This window comes from Camelus dromedarius, chromosome 10, assembly GCF_036321535.1.
Source record: "Camelus dromedarius isolate mCamDro1 chromosome 10, mCamDro1.pat, whole genome shotgun sequence".
Lineage (NCBI taxonomy): Eukaryota > Metazoa > Chordata > Mammalia > Artiodactyla > Camelidae > Camelus > Camelus dromedarius.
In genome coordinates, this window is record NC_087445.1 from 55,305,909 (window position 1) to 55,329,005 (window position 23,097).

Genomic DNA, 23,097 nt, shown 5'->3' on the forward strand with positions numbered 1-23,097 from the left:
AATTCAGGGCTCAAAAAACACCTGAAGAATTTTCCAGAAGCTTGGCCACTTGTGAATAAGGGAAGTCAGGAAACTAAGCACCTACTAGTGCCGGGAGAAGATATGGCCGGTACAAAGCCCCTGAGGAACTCCTGGCAGCAGGGGTTGGGGTAGGGGTAGACAGAACAACGGGTAACTAATGAATACATGATATATTACAGTAGAGGACTTGGTACCCAACTGAGTCTCAGTAAATGCTTGTTAAATGAATGACACAAAGTCATCAAGCCCCTGGGCACCCTTATGTTCAGTGACATTTTCTAGGTGATCGTTTAAAAACTCAAAGGGATTCTGCTTCAGACAACTGTATGTGTGTGTTTGCTAATTCAGGAAGCGAGGAAAAGTGTTGAAGACATGAAGACGATTAAGTAAGTTGGTGCCAGTGTGCAGATGAGGAAATTAAGTCTCAGAAAATGTGTGTGATGTGTCTAAGGGAATGTGGTGGCCACCTGAACCAGAATTCAGATCTTTCGACCTCCAGTTCCGCGTACTTTATGCCACATTTTGAGATCTTCAAATGAAATCTATACACTTAACACAGGATGATTTTATCTTCTAGAGCACCGTGTGGTGTTCCAGATAACAGATCTGCTTCTGGCAGAAAATAGACACTCTGGTCAATGGGGAGATAATCCTTGGTGAGAAAGACTCATGAATTGAGAACAAAACTGCACAGTTATTGGTCAAGGCAGTTACTCGTTACTCTGAACGAATCAAACTCAAATAGCGACAGATGGATTCCCATGTGCCCAGCCCCACACTGAAATTAAATGACTTTGTTCAGCAAGATAAACACTTAGGAAACTTAGCAATGCAAAGCTGGGTGACTTGTAAATCACAGCACTGCCAGAGAAGAGGCTGAGTGAATTATAGAAATGCCCTAATGTGGGTGTGGATTCCAGAACCAGTCATTCACTCATCAGTCATACTCTCAGACCTTCCTCTGAGCCCTGCTTGGTGCTAGACTGCCCTCGGGAGTTCATGTCCCGTCTTCCCCAACCCAGTGAGCACCACTGAGTGGAGAAGAGGTGAGATGCTTCAACAGAAGAATGCACCAAATCTATGGACTGGCTGACAGACTGCAGGCAGGAGGTCATGGTGGACATGGAGGAAGGTGTGCCTGCCATACCTTTGGGGTGGGCAAGGAGAGAGTAAGAAGTTGGTCAGAAAAAGAGATTTTTAAGATGAGCCTGCAAAAATGAAAAGCCATTTTCCTGTCAGGCAATGAGAGTGGAAAGGGAGAATTATTCTAGATGAACAACGTAGAGGTCAAAATTGGCTTGGCACATTTGGGTAGCTGAGAGGAGTCTGATGTGGCAAAGGGCATGATGGGAGTTAAGAAGGATCTGATGAAGAGGTAGGCTAAGTCCTTATCATGTCAGATGAAGAAATTTTTATTTACCTTTGTGACCAAAGTGTCTTATACTTGAGTCCAAGGATGAGCTTTAAGGCATCCACAGACCTCTGGAAATTGCACGTCTCAGTTTGTGTGTCTATGTGTATGTAAATGTTACTGGGATAGTTACACTTACAATTCTTTAATGCATCCTCGACCCTCCCAAAACACAGACAACATTAAAAACCAGCAGACCCGGAGATGATGAATTAGTGAAGGATTTTAAGAAGGTAGTGGCAGGATCAGAAACACATTCGAGGCTGGTCTTTCTGGTACCAGTGTGAACAAAGCACATGGGAGTGAGGCTGGGGGCAGGAGACAGGCGGAGAGTGCTGTCACAGTCCAGGTAAGAGAGAGTAAAGCCTCAACTATGACAGTGCCAGTGGGCTGGAGGACAGGTCCCTTAAAGAAGTGACTTTTAAAATAGCTGATTTAGTATCACTTCCAGACTTGAAAATGGTACATGGGTTTTCTATGGTAGCTGTAACAATTAACCACAAACTCAGTGCTTTAAAAATCACACAAATTTATTCAGAGGTCTAATACGGATGTCAATAGGCTAAGATAAAGACGTTGGCAGTTAATTACAAGGGAACCCCCGTAAGGCTCTCAGTTGATTTCTCTACGCAAAAACTGCTGGCCAGAAGGGAGTGGCAAGATATATTCAAAGTTCTGAGCGAGAAAAAGCTGCAACCTAGGATTCTCTATCCAGGGAAACTATCCTTTAGAATAGAAGGAGAGAGAATTTCACAGACAAGGGAAAACTAAAAGAATTCAGCAATACTAAAACTATGCTAAAAGAAATATTGAAATTTTCTACTCTAATTATAGAAAAGAGGCAGGAAGCTATAGAAAGGAGAAAACCGTAACTGGAAATGCGGTAACTACAATGAGTTGCGATAGAATAAATATGAAGATGTAAAAGAGGACATCAAAATCATAGAAGGTGGGAGAAGGAAGCAAGGAAATACAGAGTTTTTTCTTCTTTTCATTCTTTTTAGGATGTGTTGGAGCTCATATGACAACCAGTTTAAAGCAAACAGATAGAGTAATGAGTTAGTGTACATGAAAAACAGGGTGACCACAAATCAAAAGCATATAATAGAGTCACAAAAACCAAAAAGAAACCAAGATAATACAAAAGATGGTGGCATGACTGCATTCCTTCCAGAGGCTCTAGAGGAGAATCATTTGTCTTGTCCAGCTTCTTGGTCTGTGGCCCCCTTCCTCATTCTTCAAAGCCAACAATACTGCATCTCTGACCATTCTTCCGTTGTCACAGCTCCCTCAGACCACAGCCAGGAAGAGTTTCTCTGAGTTTGTGTTTGTTTTTATTTTTGTTTTTGTTTTTTAGTTGAAGTATAATTGATTTATAATACTATGCTAGTTTCAGGTATACAGCAAAGTGATTCAGTTATATACTTTTCAGATTATTTTCCATTATTGGTTATTATAAGATATTGAATAGAGTTCTCTGTGCTATACAGTAAACCCTTCTTGTTCATCTGTTTTATGTATAGTAGTTTGTATCTGTTAATCCCTTACTCCTAATTCATTCCTTCCCTCCTCCCTTTCCCCTTTGGCGACCGTAAGTTTGTTTTCTATGTCTGTGAGTCTGTTTCTGTTTTATATATAGATTTATTTGTATTTTTTAGACTTCACATATAAGTTATATGATATTTGTCTTTCTCTGACTTACTTCACTTAGTGTGATAATCTCTAGGTCCATGTGTTGCTACAAATGGCATTATTTCCTTTTTTTTACGGATGAGTAACATTCCATTGTATACATACACCACATCTTAAGCCAATCATCTGTTGATGGCGCTTGGGTTGTTTCCAAGTCTTGATTATTGTAAACAGTGCTGCTGTGAACATTGGGGTGCATGGATCTTTTCAAATTGGAGTTTCTGTCTTCTCCAGATACATGCCCAGGAGTGGGAGTGGGACTGCTGGATCATACGGTGACTCTAATTTTCGTTCGTTAAAGGGAATTCATAATGCATCCAGGGTGAGGCTATTAGGTACATGTCATGGCACAAGGGGAGCTCCAGAGGTGGAGTTTGGAGCCTAGGGTGCTGTCCCCCTTCCATTGTCACATCAAGTGATCTGAAATATGTAATTTCCCCTTATTTGAGACTCATCACCCCTCTCTGTGAAATGAGATGGTTGGGTGAGACATGGAGGTCCTTTTAACATCCCACAAATGTAGAACCTGGAGATGATTTCTGCATTGATTGGCAAAGTAAAGTGGAATGGATGTATGGCAATTCTAGTAGAAGACCATTTCTTTTTTTTTTTTTTTAAGTTTTTAATTGAAATATAATTTGTTTACAACAATTGTCTTAGCTTCTGGTGTACAGCATAGTTAAAAAGCCCCTTCCTTCTTTGATTCTCAGTCCTTGATGCAGCCTTGGAGCTTGGCATTCAATAGTTCCATTGCACTGCACTGCACTCTAGCAGCCAGAAATACCAGAGTTCTGTGTAGAAGAGGGTCTGCTCAGTTTCTGAGGAAGCACTGCAACCACAGACTGACAGATTCCACACGCTGTGCATATCGGCTCACCCAAGAGCTTCTGGATAGGTGAAGGGCTTTCTGGAGCCTCTACACCACTAGAGCAGATCCACGCATGTCTCTATGTCTATGTATGGGTGGCAAACAAACACGATTTCAAAAATCTAAAAACAGCTGTTGTGGCTTCTCAAACGGTAGCTCATCAACCTCAAGAACTAGCCAAAAAGGAAGAAGAAACAGGAAGTGACTGGAATAAACCCTTTGGGCTCACGGTGGCCTTGAACTAGCAGGCTGGACAATCAAGAAGCTAACAAAGTAGAGATGAGCAAAAGGGGGAAAGGGATGACAGAGAGAGCCCATCAAAAACCTATAGCTCCAAGATGAATGAGCCCCAAACAAGATAAAACCGGACCAACACATCACAAAATTCAGCATCAAACTTTGAAAACTAAAGAAAAACACCTTTCAAGCAACAAGAGAAAAAGAACACCTTACCTTTAAGTGAAAAAAAATTTTTTGCACGAGGGCAGATTTATGATCAGAAGTCTTGGTGGCCAGAGAAAACTGTACATTTTCCAAGCACACAGAGATGGGGACTTTTAATCTCGGATCCTATATCCAAAGAAAATATCTTCCAGGAATGGAAGAAAAATCAAGTCATTCTCAGATAAAGGAAAACTAAGGGAATTCAAACATTATTATATCTTTTAATAAGAAGAAACTGAAGTTCAGAAAGTTATTTTCTACTAAGGATACACAGCTAGAAATCAGTGAAGGAGAAATTTGAACACAAATTTGTTTGATACCAGAATTCACATTCTTTTCAAGATACTTTTCTTTTTATAAATTCCACACATGAAAATAGTCTTTGTTAATTTTGAAGGTTAACTTCTCATTTTGTTTAACATTGACCGTATATGAGATTCAGTCATTCTTTTCTTCCTTTAGCATTGATTAAGGACTGTCTCTGTGCCTTTCATTTGCTAGACGTGAATCAGACAAAGCACAGAGCCATGATGTATATGGTACACATCCCATCACTTTCCCAGTATACACTAGTGGCAGACATCACTAATCAATCCAGCACTCATCCTTCTCAACCCAGATCCCTAAGCAGAAAATTACAATCAGTTAAAGTTATTGTGTCAGGTGATAACTGTTTCACATTCCTGACATAATCCTGCCTTCTAGGAGCCTATAGTCCAGGGAAACAGACAAACAATTTTCCCACCTTCCAGTTTCCAAGATTCTCTATAATAAAGCAGAAGCAAAATGTATGAAGGTGAATGTTAAATAGTAGAGAAACAATAAAAATTCATTGTATAGTCAATCTTTATCAATACTATGTTAAGTACTTTATATTCATTACTTTAATTGTCACAACTACCCTATGATGTAAACTATTTTTAATAGCTAAGGACACTGAGAAGTTCAGGGAAGTGCCATGAAGACAGTCCATGGTAGAAAAGCAATTTGGATCAAGGTCTGCTTGAATTTAAAATCTATGCTTTTTCTTTTATGTGCTGCTTCTCTTTGAAAGCACCAAATTCATAAACTAGTTATAATTAAACTAGTCCTGTACCATTAAGAATGTGTCTAATTATAAAGCTAAAAATCTCAAGAACATCTCCTGAAATACTTTCAGTGAAAAAGAGTGTTTAGAATCAAGATAATTATTCAAAATCAACAGTTTTTTTTTTCTGACAGCCAGTGAAAAGTTATAATGGATAAAAAGATGACATGTGTAAGAATAGCATAAAATATAATATGCTTAGAAGTTATCTTAATGGGAAATTCATAAGGTCTCTATAAGGAAAATGACAAAAGTATTACCAAGAGGCAATACCTATATCAATACCTATCTATCATCTATCTATGCATCCAGGGGAGGAAGGTATATGTTTCCAAATACTGTTAAGATTTTAATTCTTCCATATAAAGTTATAAGCTTAATACCATTGTCAAAATCCCAAAGATGAGGTGTGTGTGTGTGTTATGTATCAAGACCTACAAGAAAATTCTAAAATTAGGAAAATATTTAACAGACAGAAACTTATAAAGAGGTAATTTGATCATTAGACAATCAAAGAAACTGTAAAGGAAGAGAAGTGATACCAAAAAAACTTAACTTTTTTCTGTGTATAATTCCCCAAATTCAAATTCACAAAGTAGAAAAATAATTCTCATCTATTTAACCACTAATATCCTCAATCTACATACAGGATTACAAATAGAAATAAGTCTTCTACACGTCAAAGTGATAAAGGTATACCAGCAGCTTTTGGTAAGTTATATATGTAAATTCTAACACCTATATCAGAAAACTTTACAGAATGATATATTCAAAATTATATGGATAAATCAAGATGAAATCATAAAAAAATGTTTAAGTAACCCATAGGAACACAAGAAAAGAGAAACAAGGGAAACAGAAAGAAGAAACAAACAGGAAACAGTAAAATGGCATACTTAAGCCTTAATATACCAATAGTTACCTTAAATATAAATGGTCTAAATACACAAATTAAAATGCAGAGATTGGTGGAATAAATTAAAAACAAAAACCAAACCAAAAAAAAATGATATAACCATGTGGTTTCTAAAAGAAACTCACATCAAATACAAAGACATAAGTAGACTGAAGATAAAAGAATAGAGTTATATCATGTAAATATTCATTTTAAAAAACACATGAATTACCATATAAACATCAGGTAGAGTATACTTCAGAACAACTACCATGAACAATTCTACATTCATACATTTGACATCTTATATGGGACAGACCAATTCCTCAATATACATCAACTACCACAATTCACTCAATATGGAATAATCTGAATAGCTCTGTAACTATCAAAAAATTGAATTCAGAACTTAGAAACCTTCCCCCCAAAATCTCTAAGTCCAGTGGATTTCACGGGGGAGGGGGTTCTACCAAAGTTTTAAAGAATTACTATGAGTTCTACACAATCTCTTCCAGAAAATAGAAGGAATACTTCCCAATCCATATTATGAAGCTAGTGTTACCCTGATACCAAAACCAGACAATGATGATCCCAAAAAAAGACAACTACAGACCAATCCATATCCCTCATGAATACAGGCGTAAAAATCTTTAACAAAATATTAGTAAAAAGGATTCAGCAATATAAATTTTTCCCAGGTACCTCACTGCTCTTTTATATTATTTTCTTATATTTGATTGCTTCTGGTGGATCAGAATGAGATTTTTTTTACTGATCTTTGATCCAGATACATTTGCCAAGTCTTTCACTAGTTCTAAAAATGTGTCTCTAGATTCCCTGTATTTTCAAGAGATGAGAGTATCATTTTCAAATAGTGACAGCTTTGTGTGTTCCTTCCCACTTCTCTCTTTTCCTCTCTCTTATTTTATGTCACTCATGGTTCAACTTAACTCTGACATGGCCATCTTCAATCCATAAATCTACAAGGAAAGGCATATTTGTGTTGTACAGCCTGTCATGAACAGTGTTAGGGGTCGTTACAGAACAGTGTTAGGGGTCACTACAGGACAGAGAAAAGCACCTAGACTGATTCAGGGACCTGGGTTGGAATCCCATTCCTGCCACTCACCAGCTGGGTATATTAGTTTGCTGCCTTAACAAGATAGCACAGACTAGCTGATAAACAAGAGAAATTTGTTTTCACACAGTACTGGAGGCCTAGAGCCCAAAGTCAAGGTGTCAGTGGGTCTGGTCTCCCCTGAAGCCTCTCCCCCTGGCTTGCAGATGGCCACTTTCTCTGTGTCCTCACATGGTCTCTCCACTATAAAGATGCCAGTCAGATTGGATTGGAGCCCACCCTCAAGACCATAGTTTAACTTCATTACCTCTTAAAAGACCTCATCTCCAAATAGAGCCATGTTCTGGGCTGTATTTAGAGATAAGGTCTTACTGTTGGTTCCTGAATACACGAGTTGTGGGAGGACACGATTCAGTCCATAACACCAGGAGATCATTAACACTCTGCCTAGCTCTCCGGGTCCCTCTGTGCTCCCATGGAAATTCAGTGGGGAGATTATACGACCTCTATGCCTCCTTCAAAGTTCCAGCGTTCCAAGGTTTCGTTATTTTCAGCTGGCTTATAATACCCTCTCCTTCATAAACCTCTTCATTTTCCCACAGATTGACATGCATAATACCGAGCAGTGTAGGTAAGTGAACAGCTACATTTTCCTGGTTCAAAGGTAGAAGTCAGTTCATAGACACGAAGCTACTTTTCTGGAAGTTCTGGGACTAGAAGTTGTTAATTTGACTGAAACTCCTACCTGAGGAAAAATGAGTAATAGACGTTGCAGAGAAAGGAAAACTGAAGGCATAAGGGGAATTCATTAGAGAGGGGCTGAAAGGCAAAAGGGGAGACATGCAGAAGCACCTTGAAGGCAAAAAAAAAAAAAGAAAACTCTGCTCCAAGTTGCCGACACCACTGTCCAGTGAGTGACGTAAGTCAGTTCTCCTCTTTCACACTTTTTTCTTTTTTTAAATGCAAAAGATATGTTCTTGGTGCTCAGGGACCATCCTGATTTCATGCAACCTGACTCTTTTCAATAAAGAAGGTGATTCATTAAATGTGTAACTCAATGTGATTCCATTTTTATAACCTTGCTAGGCTTCTCATGTAAAAATAGTCACAGCTCAGGAACAAAAAAAACCTTCCATCAGCTCAGGTATATAAATTCTTGGCTCATAAACCATCATCAGCTGTAGGAAGGCCAATGGAGAGACAGCTGAGGGCAGCAGAAAGAGTGGGGAGTTTGCTCTTCGGAGCCAAGGTTTACATCTCTGCTCTGATATTTTCTAGCAAGGGTCTCCCAGCACCATCTGAAAGGAGTTTAAAAGGACCCTGACATGACCACTGAGGCATCCCTCCTTACAGAACTGCACCACAAGGGAATTTCAAAACCTACAACTCAGCTCATTCTTCTAGAAACCAAATTGGGGTAGCTGGTGAAGGTGAACAGAGCCCAGAGCATCGAGGGGTAGAGACCAACACGTGCTGTGTAAGTTCCCACCCTCCCTCCCTCCCAGCCTAAGCTCACATCAGACATTATTCATCAAGCCAGGCATGCTCGACTCAAGGGTGAATGTGCCTCACAGTCCTCTGCCATCGTGCTCCAGGCAGCCACTGTCAGTTGATTGGAGAGAACATTTGAGGTTGAAAGCCATTTGCGGTCCTTGGCCTAGAGCTTAGTCTGAATGATGGAACCAGATGCACTGAACTTTATTGAAATAAATGTCAGAAAAAGTAACAGGATGGACTCAGGAAAGATAATGGTCTACTGAAAAGCAGGGAAAGGTCAGGCTGGGTGTTAAGGATTGCTGGTAACGTAGCTGCAGAGTAGGAGGAAACAACTGATGAAGGGGGGTGAGGAAAAGCCACAGGTACCAAGAAACCCCTCGAAAGTGCACGGACCAAGAGGCAGCGGGGTGGGGGTTGGAATTATGACCCAGTCCCAGGAACGTACGTTTGACCCTTGCTGCCTAAAAGAGGAAGCACTTGGATTCGCCCACTGGACACACACAATGTCCATGAGACCCAGGTGCTACCGGCTCTGCCAAACGAAGCAGCACTGCTGCGCTGCCCGGAGGATCCGTCAGGCCAGCTAGAAACTGACAAAAGATTGCTGGTGCCACCAACGCGCACGGGCTTTGCAGCCACAAGTGAGTCTAATCTGATTTCTATCATGTACTCGTTTTGTGACTTTGGGCAAGTTATTTAACTCTGAGACTCAGTTTGCTTAATAGGTAATTGGGATTACAGTCTTCTCTCTTGCCCAGGGTAGTAAGCATCTGATACATAGCAAATGCTTAATAAACATTAGGCGTCACTGTCATTTTTCGCACCGCACCTCTGCCCCTGGAGAAAGCAGAGCTGCAGGATCCAGGGAAAGGAATGATGAAAGTCTAAACGAATATCACATAGGCTACTGGGAATGCACTTTATTGCAATCAGACATTAAGCTGATTTGATGCTCGTTTCAGCCATGGAGAGGGCTGATTTATTTGGGGTTTACTTTTTCTCCTCTAGCCCTTCAGCAGTCCCAACTGAAAATCCACATGGTTTGCAAGCCCCCAAACTCTGACTTACCATCTCATTAGCCTGTTAGGCCGCGGGGAGTTCTGATCCGGCTCCTCGCTCTCACAGCTGCCACCTGTGAGTAGGGAAGTCCCTCAAGAGGACAATTGTCACAGACTGTCTCTGTGTTCCTCTTTCCTTTAGGATCCCGGACCCTTAAGTCCTGATTTTGAAATACCTTTATCCAGGCTACTAGTTATTCTCAAGAGGAGACTTAATCCATAAAAGCTAGTCTGTCATAATCTAAAGTGCAGACAATCCCTTACTTAATGTGTATTTGAAAAAATAACTAGCACATAAAAATGATGAAAGACAATTCCCTTTATTTGAAAAGGAAGCTATTTAAAGAAAAAAAGTGTAGAGTAAAAATATGGCTGACGACATGAGAATAACTGATGCTTTCCGATCACTGCTTTAGTACATAGTAGGTTTGCAATGTGTGCGTTCAGGTATTTATTACTTCTGCCCTGCTTATTACAAACTTCCTTACTGGTCTCCCTGTCTTTTGTTTCTCACTCTATTTAAATAAAGAACTTCGTACTTTAACCTGGAAGCTTTCTAAAACATAAAACTGGTCATATCCATCTTTTGACTGAAACCCTTCAATGGATCTGATGTCAGTGACACTTCCTTCAGAGTAAGAGTGGCTTAAAGAGTAAATGCTTATTTTCGCATAAACAAGAGATCCGAAGTGTGGAGCTCGGTGACTTTCATCAAGTGAGCACCAGTGAAAAGGTGAGGAGCCACAAGAGCTGAAGCTGAAGCCCCCCCCACCCCCTCAGTAACTCCCTTCCACTAACTGCTATCCTGGCTTCTACAACCTGGTTTTTCTTACTTTGCAACCTTTGAAATCACACCATACATGTTCTTCCTCATGCAGCTTCTGTTGCTCAACATTATGGTCATAAGATGTGTCCTATTGTTGCCTATAGTTGTAATGTCTTCATAATCATTCACTGTATCGGTCCATTGTGTTAATAGTCCACAATGTATTCAACCACTGTCAGTGATGGGAGTTTCCAGTTTGGGGCTATTACCAATAGTGCTGTTATGAACATTCTTGAACATATATGTCTCTTATGGGGGTCATCTGTACTCATTTGGTTTGTGTGTGCACTCAAGAATTGAAATGCTGGGTCACAGAATTTATGTGTCTACAATTTACAATCCCACCAGCCATCTATGAGAATTTTCAATTTCATCACATCTTTGACAGTTTTTTTTTTTAATTTTAGCTCTTCTTGGGGGGGAGGGGGGCGAATACCATCAGCCCAGCGACTTTTAACAAACAGAATTTGATGTCTTCAGAAGAACAGGCCCTCTTCAGGTTTTAGTCAGTCGCCATCAATCCTGATCATCTTACGTGAGGCCACCTCACATATTTTATGCCACCTGCCATATTCTGAAGGCATTTGAGTTTGAAAGCCCTGACATGCACACCTTCTATCTCCAAATTCTAAAGGGACATATATTATTATTCCCATTTTACTGAAGCAGAAACTGAATAACTGGCTCAAGGTCACACAACAAGAAAGTGACAAGAACATGTGCCATCAAAGACTGGACTTGTGCTTCTGTGATCTCTCCTGAGCATGACAATTAGCTGGACGCAAGGCAGAGTGGCAGACAAGATGCACACTTTATTAGAAAAACTGGGTTCTACTTCCTACTGGGTTCATTTCTAACTAGCTATGCAAGCTTAAATTAATATGCTCTTCTGAACCTCAGTTTACTTGCTTATAAAGTGGGATAATGATGTAACACCTTAAACGGGCATTTGGGGGATTAAATGAGACCATGTGAAAGTTCCTGGCACAATTCCCTGCAAAACGGTAAATATTAAAGAAGTCAATGGAAGCCCGTGACCTGAGTATAGGTCCCACTGATGTGACCCAAGGGTTTCTAAAAGCCAAGCAATGAAAGGAAAAACAGATGAGGGAAAATCGAGAAGGATCCACTCATCCTGTTTACAAGAAAACGTCACTCTCATCTACAATGTGTCCTCTTTCTACTTGACTGAACAGAGACAGAACCAACATGGAAGCAGTAAAAAAGTAGATGCAAAAATAAAAGAGGAAAACATATCACTCAAGTTTCAGGAGACAAGCTTATTTTTGGAAAAACTTTACTAAAGCAAACAGAGAAAAAAATTAGGGAGAACCTGCTTGGAATTTAAAATGTTGACTAACATAGCTTTTGCCAATATACTCATAAAGATAAACAAAAACAAAACTCCACACAGCCTTTTTAAAAAAGCTGAAACTAAGGAATAATGTAACAAGATACAAAACATACTGAACCTGTAAGACCCAAGGAGATGGACTGAGGAAAAGATACAGGTTTAAGTGTATGGCATAGACCAGATTGCTTCTGGGGGGGAAAAAAGTCTAAAAATAGCAAGATACTTTGTGTCTTCTCATTTGGAAGGAGAGACTCAGGATCCTCAGCAAACAGAAAATCTCCAGCAAACAGAAAATCTCTCTGTATGAAGAATCAGGCAGCACTGTATTCCTTCCTCTGTGTTCATTCACCTTCCAGTCTTGGCCATCTCTGTCTATCTGGGGAAGCAGGAATGTGTCAGGAACAGGGCAGGAATGGAGAGGTGGGGAGGAGTGATTGCACTGCATGCTGGGAAATGCAATCTCTACAAGTAAAGCACTGAAGTCAGAGGTGGGAACAGAAGAGCCCAACAAGGCAGGTGGGAAGCATGGTCTAGGTGTGAGGCAGGTGGAGAAGGAGCTCAGTGTGGTGCTTAGGAGAGTGGATTCAGAAACTAGACTGCCTGTGTTTGATTCTGCCACAAACTAATTGGGTGACCTTGGAGGGGGGTCTCTCTGTGCCTTAATTCTTCCATCTATAAAATGGGGATAATAATAGTACCTACCTACTTAGCAGAGTTACTGGGAAGATTAAAGGAGTACAAATATGGCAAGTGTTTAGGGAGGACCCGGCAGATGGTTGTAACACTATTGTTGTTGCTGTTCTGTCTAACTTTGCAAGGAGAAAGATGGCTGAGGAAGGAAAAGATACAGCACTGCTAGAGCAGAGTGTACTATGTGTGGACTTCTGGATTTCATACACTGATAAAACTGCAAATAAAATTTTGGGAATCACATTGGGTTGTAATTTGTTTTATTTTATAAGTAAAGACATTAAAAAAAAAAGAACAAAAGGAGATTAATTCCAAAAATGTGGGAAAAAAAATAACCTCAAATGAAGAATTGTCCCTTAAATAAATGTATTCTCAGTTCAATGGCTGTATTTTTATCCATTTACAGTAGGCTAGTGAACACTTCATCTCAAGTGTGCAGTGGCCTAAAAGACTAGAGTCGGGGAACCACTGCAGTAGGTGACAAACTGCTAATACCTGAAAAGTCGATGGGGAATCATGCCCATCGACTTGAGCATGAATGATGGATATGGGGAAGGACTGTACCCATCACACAAAGGCAGAGAGGGAACTAAAGGCAAGCCATCTACACACACAAACGCAATCACCCCTCATTATTTGCAGATCCTGTATTTACAAATTCTCCCACTCACTAAAATTATTAGTAACTCCCCAAATCAGTACAATGCTTTTCATAGTTATTTGCAGATGAGTGGCAAAAAATTTGAGTCGCCTGACTTGCACGTCCCCAGCTGAGGTCAAACAAGGTAACACTCTGCCTCCTTGCTTTAGTTCTCTAAATAAGTGTACTTTTTGCAGTATATTTAGTGTCACGTTTTTACATCTTTTGTTCTTTCTGTTGGTGGTTTTACTGTTTCAAATTGCCCCCGAGTGTAGTGTTGAGGTGCTGTCTGGTATTCCTAAGCACAAGGGACGTTCAATGTTAATGAATCATATATATAAGATTCATTCATTCATTCATTCATTCTCATATATATATATATATATGAGAAATGTGCATGTGTCTTTAAACAGAAATACACCCAAAACAAGGTTATGTACGGATCAACTGATAAAAGTGTTGTGACCAGAGGCTCACAAGAACCAAATCCTGTATTTCCCCTAGGAACACTGACTCAGTATTTGCTAATTCAGTGTTTACAGTGATATTATAGAAACTAACTGCCATGAATAAAGAGAATTTACTGTGTTCATGTGTATGTATCTACACACAGAGATGTACCGTGCACAGATTATATAGAGATATACATATACATCTATAGATTTATACAGACACATCACAGTAATACTGAGACAGTAATTGAAGGCTAAATCAAGGAAATGAAATAGAAAAATCCAGAAACAAACCCGACCATAATCTAGTGTAGTACAGTACTATTAGTGTAGTATTTTGTAGTTTACTATTATTTTATTTTTGTTATTTAGCATTATTAATTTACTTTATTGTAATATAGTGCAATATAATAAGGAAGCACAGGAAAGCATATGAGAATAATATTTTTGTTTTTGTTCGTACTAAAGTATAGTCAGTTGACAATGTTATATCAATTTCTGGTGTACAGCATAATGTTTCAGTCATACATGTACATATATATGTTCCTTTTCATATTCTTCATTATTACCGGTTACAAGATACTGAATTTAGTTCCCTGTGCTATATAGTATAAATTTGCTGTTTAATTCATATATAGTAGTATCTTCTTGTATGAGAATAATATATATGACAAATATGGTGACTCAAATTGATCAATGGTAAATAAACTAAATTAACTAAATAATTGGGAAGACATTTAAGTTTCATTATATTTTTTAAATAATAAAAGCTTGAGGATGTTTATCTGTATTGTCTGACTTTCACAATAAACACAGAGTGTTTGTATAGTAAATATTAGAAACCGATTGTTAAAAATCACAGCCGAACTGGAATAGTAATAATCTGGGTCCAAAATTCTAGGCTATATTAACTAAGTTGAAAAAAAATGGTGGGGGGCAGGGGAGGGAGAAGAAATTAAAATGGGCTAATTTTCTTATTTGACAGAGTGGAAATTTACCAAACAGAATTTTAACTTTGACTTTGAAAATTAGATAATATAGGTTCAGGCCTGAGAAGTAATTCTTAAAAATGGACACAGATGTTCTCAAGTGTTTCCACGTAAGCATCCCCAACATCAGAGAAAAGTGAACCTACACCCCAGGGATCTGTGGATGTAACACAAAATGGCCCAGTCTCAGACAGAAATCTCCGATCTGTCATGTGAATTTTGTGCTAAACCTCAAAATTATAGGAGAAAAATCAAAGGTATTTTACATATATGAATAATATAGGAAACTAAACTATTAAAGTATAAAATATAAGTCAAAATAACTGAAGACAAAACGGAAACAATTAGAATCTAATTGTAAATGCGATAATTCCTTTAGAAAGAGAAAACTCTTCAATGTGGGCAAGAAAACCAGTCCCAACGAAAACCCCTGGATGTGCATAAAGAAAAGCACTTTTGATAGATTAAAATTTAGAGGAAAGTCAGTTTACTATTGGACAAATACAAGAGAAAAAAAAAAAAAACCTAGGGAGAGAATGTTAAAATAAAGTAGAAATCAAAGCTTGAATCTTTAAAAAAGATGAAAAAATGTTTACATTGACAAAGTACATAAGCCATGATAAAGATATAGAAACTATGAATCCTATGAGTTTATTAATAAAATATTAAAATATATTAAGCAGTAAGTAGCAATATAACAACATAAAACAGCAAAAGAAATTTATGAATTAATAGAAAAATTTAAATGGGATATCGAATATCTAATTTATGGGATTAAAGTCTTCCTTATAATCACATATTGAAATCTAAGTCTACAAATAGAATACATTCTTCTCACAGGTTTCTGAAACACTTACGAGTGTTAATTATAATCCTCCAAGAAGAAATTAATAAGCTATAGAGATTTTACAGGTCAATTCATTCTTAAAAGTGCAATAAAATGAAATCAGAATCAGGAATTATCATGAAAACCCAATCAACTGGAAAAGTAAAAATTCCCTTGTAAATAATTTTCAATATAAAGAGAAAACTTTTAAACATCATTTGAAGTATTTTTAAAAATACCCCAAATTAAAGTGTTACATATAAAAAATCACAGGATTGAAAGTTATACCAAGAAGAGAAGTTACGACTTTTCATGCTTTTAGCATTGTACAAGAAGAATGGAAATAAACTATTTATCTCAAGAAACTAGAAAAAAAAAAAAAGCCCGTAAGTCAATAGAGAAATCTCAGTGAAAATAAGAAAGTTATTTAGGACCGTATGATACTGAAAACATTACACAGGAGAACCTACTTGCTATGGTGTAAGCTGTTCTGCAAGGAAATGCAGTAATGCACTAAATTCATCAAACAGAAGAGAAGACTGAGAACAATCATTTAAGTACTCATCAAGAATTTAGATAAAGATGAGAAAACCAAAACCAAAAGAAAGATGAAACTATTTTAAAGAATGAAAATTTTTAAAGAAAAAATAAGCAAGTAATAGACAATCAGCAAAAGAGAAATGCTGATTATCTGGGGAAAAATTACTAGTATTTACAAAGTCCTAACAAGACTATTGAAGTAAAACAAGAAAAATATTACCAAAATTGGGAATTCAAAAAGGCGGTAAGTACACTCTGTGAACCTTAAAAGATAATAAAAGATTATTATGAAAGAACTGGTCAATAAATTGGATAAAATTGACAAAAAAACTGACAAACATCTAGAACAACACAACTTAATCAAAACTGGTCCAAGAAGACTTTCTTCTAAGTGAATAACCTATAGATTATTATAAAAACTGAACGTGTATAAAAAGTCCTTCCTATTGGAAATTCTCCAGACCTAAGTGACTGTGTATTTTTATGAGTATTTAAGGAATAACACAGTCTTTTTTTTAAATTCAGACTAGAAAAAAGGAAATACTTTCAAGTCATTATGAGTCTAGCATAATTCTGACATACAATCTGACAAAAACATTATAAGGAAGTAAAATTACAGGCCAATTTTTCTTATGATGATATATGCAAAAAATAAATTAACTATTAGCAAATTTATATAAAAAGAATAATTCATCATGACCAAATTAGGTTTGTTTCAGGAATAGAAGTTCGGTGTAACTTTCAAACACCAATCTGTACAATTCACTCCCAGGAGAATAACCATATGATTATCTCAATATAATGCAGAGGAAGCATTTGCTAAAATTTAAAACCTGCTCATGAGTTTTAAAATAAAAACAAAAACAAACTAGTTTTTAGCAAAATCCCAACAAATCTTCTTAAGAAAGTTGACAAAAATCCACCTAAAATTTTCTTTGGAAATGCAAGTAGCTTGGAAGAGCAAAAATAATCTTGAAGAAGAAAAACTTTGAGGGATTTATTCTACTAGGTATCAAAAACTTCTTTATAGAGCTGGACTAAAACAATATACTATTGGTATTAAGGACAGAAAAACAGATGAACAGAATAGAGTAAAAAGTCAAGAAATAATACCACACATGTACAATCTCCTGATTTATAAGAAATGCCACAGCCAAGGGCAAGTATTGCCTTCTCAAAAAATGGTGGTGGATCAACTGGACACTCATAAGGGTAAATGAAGCATGTCTTCTACCTCATATCGTGCATAAAAATTAATTCTACACAGATCATGGGCTTAATATGAAAGTTAAAAACAATAAAACTTTTTCGACAATAAGGTAGAGTATTCTCATGGGACAGGTGAAGATTTTTTTTTTTAAACTGGACACAAATAGCATTAACCATAAAAGAGAAGATTGATAAATTGGACTCTATCCAATTTATAACTTTTGCTCATGCAAAGGTAAGTTTCACAATGGTAAAAGATATTTGCAATCAACCTTTATAAGGTATATGAAATATATGATATGTAATTCATATATCATATACCTATGATAAAAGACATATCCAGAATAAAGAATTTTTACTAAACAATAAGAAAAAGACAAAACAAAACAAAACAAAAAACAAAAACCAGGCAAAAAGACGATCGGGAACTTCTCAAAAAGATTTCAAGTGGTTTCCTAACCCTGGACATATGTTCTCTGTGACCAGCAATGCCACTCTGAGATGTATACCCAACAAAGGGAGAAAAACTTGCGTGGACTTACCCTACCAGATACAAACGTGTCAGGATGTGACACACACGTAGGAACAAAAGACAAGAACGAGAATGTTCGTGGCAACACTGCCATAATATCCCAAATGCCCATCAATCATAAGACCAAGTACCAATTTGTGCTATATTCATACAATAGAACAGCAGGAAACTCAAAGTACAACGATAGCCCATCAACACAGGAATCAACTTCACAGAATGGAAGGGAAAAAATGCCCAAAATGGAAAAAGAAAAATGATTTTCTTTATAGAGAGCTCAAAAAGAGGCCCAACTAGTCATTATCACCTTTGGTAGGACAGGCGGAGAGAGGCTTCTAGGCTACTGGTACGGTCCATGGCATGATGTGGATGGTGGGAACCTGGGCATGCTAACACTCTAAGGTTACCTCTCTTGTGCACTTTTCTTTGGGTATGTTATTCTTGGATAAACACATAGATATGTTAAAATGTTCACAGTATTCATTACTGAGTTGTAGTATCACAAGTGATATTTAATTGTCTTTTATACTTTCATGTACTTTTCGAATACATAACACTTAAGCTTTGGGGAGTGACTTGCATTTCGCGATCACTGTGATGAGCCTTCTCTTCATTTGCACCGTCCTTCCCCTAGACCATGCCTTCCAACTTGCCTCAACTGTGTCAGTGATCTGCTGACCAGTCTTCTTGCCTCTAATTTCATAAATAAGAGGTAAGCCAATCTACCAAATAGTGGTCAGTTTTGTGAACCCCAAGAGAATCCCTTAACTTTTGAGCAGTTGTTCTTGGTGGCTTTTCAGACCCCTGGTTCTCATTTTTTTTCCTGAACCACAGCACTTTTGAGAAATGACACTCCTGTGAGCCACTCACTTCCATGGAAATGAGACCATCACATGGAGTGAGAGAAGTCAGACACAAAAGGTCACGCACTGCATGGTTTCATTTATATGAAATACCCAGAATAGGTTAAATTTTTAGAGACAGATGCAGATTTTTGGTTGGCAGCACCTGAGGGTGGGAGGTAGAGAGAGGCGTTACGGGCTAAACTGTGGACCACCCCCCCCCCCCACCAAATTTCATACATTGAAGTCCTAACCTCCAGTCCTGCAGAATATAACCCTATTTGGAAAGAGGGTCTAGAAAGAGATAAAGTTAAAATGAGGTTATGAAGGTGGGCGCGAATCCAGTATGACTCATGTCCTTATAGAAGAGGAAATTTGGCCACAGATACATACAGAGGAAGAACACGTGAAGGCACAGGGAGAAGACAGTCACCTACGAGCTAAGGAGAGAGACCTGGAGAAGACTCTGCCCTCACAGCCCTCAACAGGACCCAGTCCCACTGACATCTTGATCTCAGATCTCTAACCTCCAGAACTGGGAGAAAGTCAATTTCTGTTGTTGAAGTCACCCAGGCTCTGTCACTTTGTGATGGCACCCAGCCCTGGGGAACTCACGAGAGGGTTTTCTTCTGGAGTGATTTACATGTTTCAACTAGATATCAACTAGATACAAGTGGTGGTTGCACATCATTGTGATTGTCCTCTCGACCACCGAACTGTTCACTTTAAAATGGTTCATTTTATATTATGTGAATTTCACCTCCCTAAATTGAAAGAAAAAAAAAACACAAAAATCAGGTCCCCTGGATCCCCTACAATACACCAGTCAGCCAGGAAGATTTTTTTCTTCTCCAATAAAATCAAAAGACTGGAGATTTATTCTCCCAAGAAGGTAGAACAGAGAAACTGGGGGAAAAGAAAATCAGGAATTGTGTGACCATTTGTTAAACTGAGCCACTATTAATAATTAAATTCTATGAGAATGAAATAAATGACATTAAGAACAAAGATAGGAAGTAGTCAAAAGTCCTCACTTCCTGATGACTATCTTTTACCCTTTAGCTCTGCTTTTGAGGTTGTTTGTATCTCTTACGTATCGATGGTGTGAACACTACGTAATGATGTGTTACTGCACATCTTTTTTCAACTTCACCATCAATGAGATCCTGTTGGTACCTTAAACATTTTCTACAGTGGGAGGTTTTATACCCTGGAAGAGGGCTTTCCTTTTCTTTCTACTTCTCTCTCCCTCCTCCCTCCTTCTTCTCTCTCTCTCCCCCTCCCTCCCACCCCCACCCCCCCTTTTCTTCCTTCTTTCCACCTTTAGCAAGTTGGTTCTTCACCCTCCCCTAGCACACAGATGCTAACAAATGCTAATGATCACAGAGGTCAAATCTCAATCTAGATACACAAGAACTGCCAGCCAAATCGGCCTTTGGAAACGTTTTGCCATGTCTCTTCACTATATCGTAACTTTCCCCTGGCTCACTATGGCACTGTCACCCCTGGAAACCACCTGACATCAGCCAAGAAGAGCCAGGGCCCTAGAGACAGTCCTGCTCCTTCAAGACTTCAGCCGAGCCCCTGGGAGAAGCAGCCCCCATAGCCATGAGGTTGACAGCGGAGGAGACTCCCCGTAGCCAGAAGCGATCCTTGCCCCTGCTCCGCGCCCCTGCAGCTCCTGCCTGCCACGCTGGCAGCATCCTCTTGGCTGCCACTCGCTGGCTCGGCTCTCAGCTTCCTGTGTGTCAGAGCAGGAGCAACAGGCACAGAGCCACTGTCAATGTTTGCTGGAGATGGAGCAACCTGGCTGGGTCGCAGCTGCAGCCCTGTTCACTGCCAGAGCCTCTCAGAGGATCCAAGTCCGTGGGTTCCTTGGTGACATGGGAAGAGCCCATGAAAGGGCTTCCCAAGGTGAGCCTGACTCTGCCAGCCAAGCAAGGAGCATGCACCTGTGCTCCTTACCCGGGAGGCTGAACACACAGGTCAAAGGGGAGTCTGCATCGAAGTCACAATTGTTATTCCCTGCCGGGAGCCCCAGACCTCTATTCCTGGGATAACTTACCTCTTTCCCTCTGAGCAGGAGTGGCACGCCAAAGCCACCACAGCGTCTTCCCACAGACATCCTCACTGCCCACCACCAATGCCAGCCGGTGCCATGTGCTGACTGCATCCCCTTAATCTTCTCCTCCGCCCCCAAAGGTAAATGTTACTATCCTTGTTTGGCAGACGAGGAGAGCAAGGCTGAGGAAATGACCTGGACAAGTTCTGAATCAGAGTTCGCGATAGAGTCTGGATTCAAATGCGAGTTCCTTGGGCTCCCACGACGGCGTTCTTCCTGCTGCCTGCACAGTCCTGTTCACGCCCTCCCCTCTGGACGCGTGCAGGGCCTTGCAACTCGAATGTCTGATGCTTACGTGCCGCCTCCATCTCCTCTCCTCTGCCTGAAGCCGTCCTACACACGACTGTCAGGTTCATCTGTCCTTAGCTATAGCTCTGGACACAGACGCAGGCCAAGACGGAGGGAGACGCGGACGGAGCTGTGGACGCAGGTGTAGAGGAGGCGCAGACATGCACAGATACAGCTCAGCAGGAGAGTCATGAGGTCGGGAAGCGTGCCCGATTTATTCTGTGTCCTTAGATCCTATCACAGTACCCGAGCAAAGGCTCAGAAAATACTGTGGAATTAAACTGAATGGACTATCATTTCCCCAAATCAAAAGTTTAAGTGGGGAGGGCATAGCTCAGTGGTAGAGTGTGTGCTTAGTATGCACAAGGTCCTGGGTTCAATCCCCAGTACCTCCATTTAAAAACTAAACCTAATTACCTCCCCCTCCCCAAAAAAAGCTTAATTAATTTTCTTAAACATTTGGTGACTCCTAGCATATGAGAGAGTTAGGTTCCGAGCCCTCACATCAACAGTGGGCATGCGCCACCATCCAACTGCACCTGACCCTTCCAATCTTAACTACCCCCAGCCTATATATTCTAGGCATACTTGAGTTTCTATGTTCCCTAACCTCCCCTCCTTGACGTTTCCTACCTCAAGGCCATTGTTCATGCCATTCCCTCCATCTAAAATGCTCTCAGTAGCCCCTTCCATGCCTTCTGAAACGTCATGGCCCATTTGAAATACCACTTCCTCCTTGAAGTGTCTCTTTTATTTCCTGCAAGAAATGTTATGTTTCTCTCCTCGGAACCCTTAGAGCTGTACACCTTTCTATGGCCTAATCTTCCTCTGAAGTAATAATTCCCTCTGCCTGAAATGCCCCTTCACCTTTTTCTTTCTCATGTTCATGGTCCAGTCTAATGCCATCTCCCCTGTGAGGCCTTCCCAGCTCTCTCAGGCTGAGTTAATCATTCCCTTCCCAGTGCTTCTGGAGCACCTGAACATCCTTCATTAAAACACTGGCTATTGGTGTTATTAACCACCCTCCCCACAACTGTCAAGTCCCTTGAAGGTACAGATACCTCTTAGAGCTTTCTTTCTGGCTCCTACACAGCACCAGTCACCTAGCAGGTACTTGGTACCTGTTGAATGAACAGGCAAAAGATGATTGTTGAATGAATCACTGTACGCTGAGAAAGATACCGTCCTCTTTGTGTTTCTTACAGGAAGTCTCTACCGTTCTACCTGCTTTGACTTCTGTTACTGGTATGCCATTCACAGGATCACAGATTAGTCATGGGAGACCAGAAAAAAGCTAACCAGCATGCAAAAATGTAGGAAAACACAGTAATAGACAATCCGATCTGAGAATGCAGATCTCACTGATGAGGGTAAGATTAAATTGTTTCCACCAAATGAGTCAATGTCAATAAGATTATCAATTTATTTGACAGAATAGTTGCAATGTTGCTCTTAAAACCCAACAAACTAGAATGCTATATTGGCTTAAAATATCACAATGAAAACAATGAGCGTATTTTGAACCCATGTTCTAGATCGGAAGTGCATTCATTATGAGGAACAACCTAGCTGACTTAGGACATACGACCAAAGAAGTGTGTATCTTTACCAGGAAGTCATCCCTGGGCAGAAACAGGTAAGAAACAGTCAAATGAGTGGAGAACATCAATCAGAAGAGAAACACAAAGACCTTATTTGCAGACATTTCTGCATCTCACCTCCCACCACTTGGGGCAGCG

At 39.4% G+C, this 23,097-nt stretch overlaps 1 non-coding gene across 1 annotated transcript; it reads left to right on the forward strand.

Moving 5' to 3' along the window:
• Positions 1-21,680: 21,680 nt before the first annotated feature.
• On the forward strand, positions 21,681-21,753 carry TRNAT-AGU (transfer RNA threonine (anticodon AGU)). The gene has a single exon. It is a non-coding gene; the product is annotated as a tRNA-Thr (tRNA).
• Positions 21,754-23,097: the final 1,344 nt, after the last annotated feature.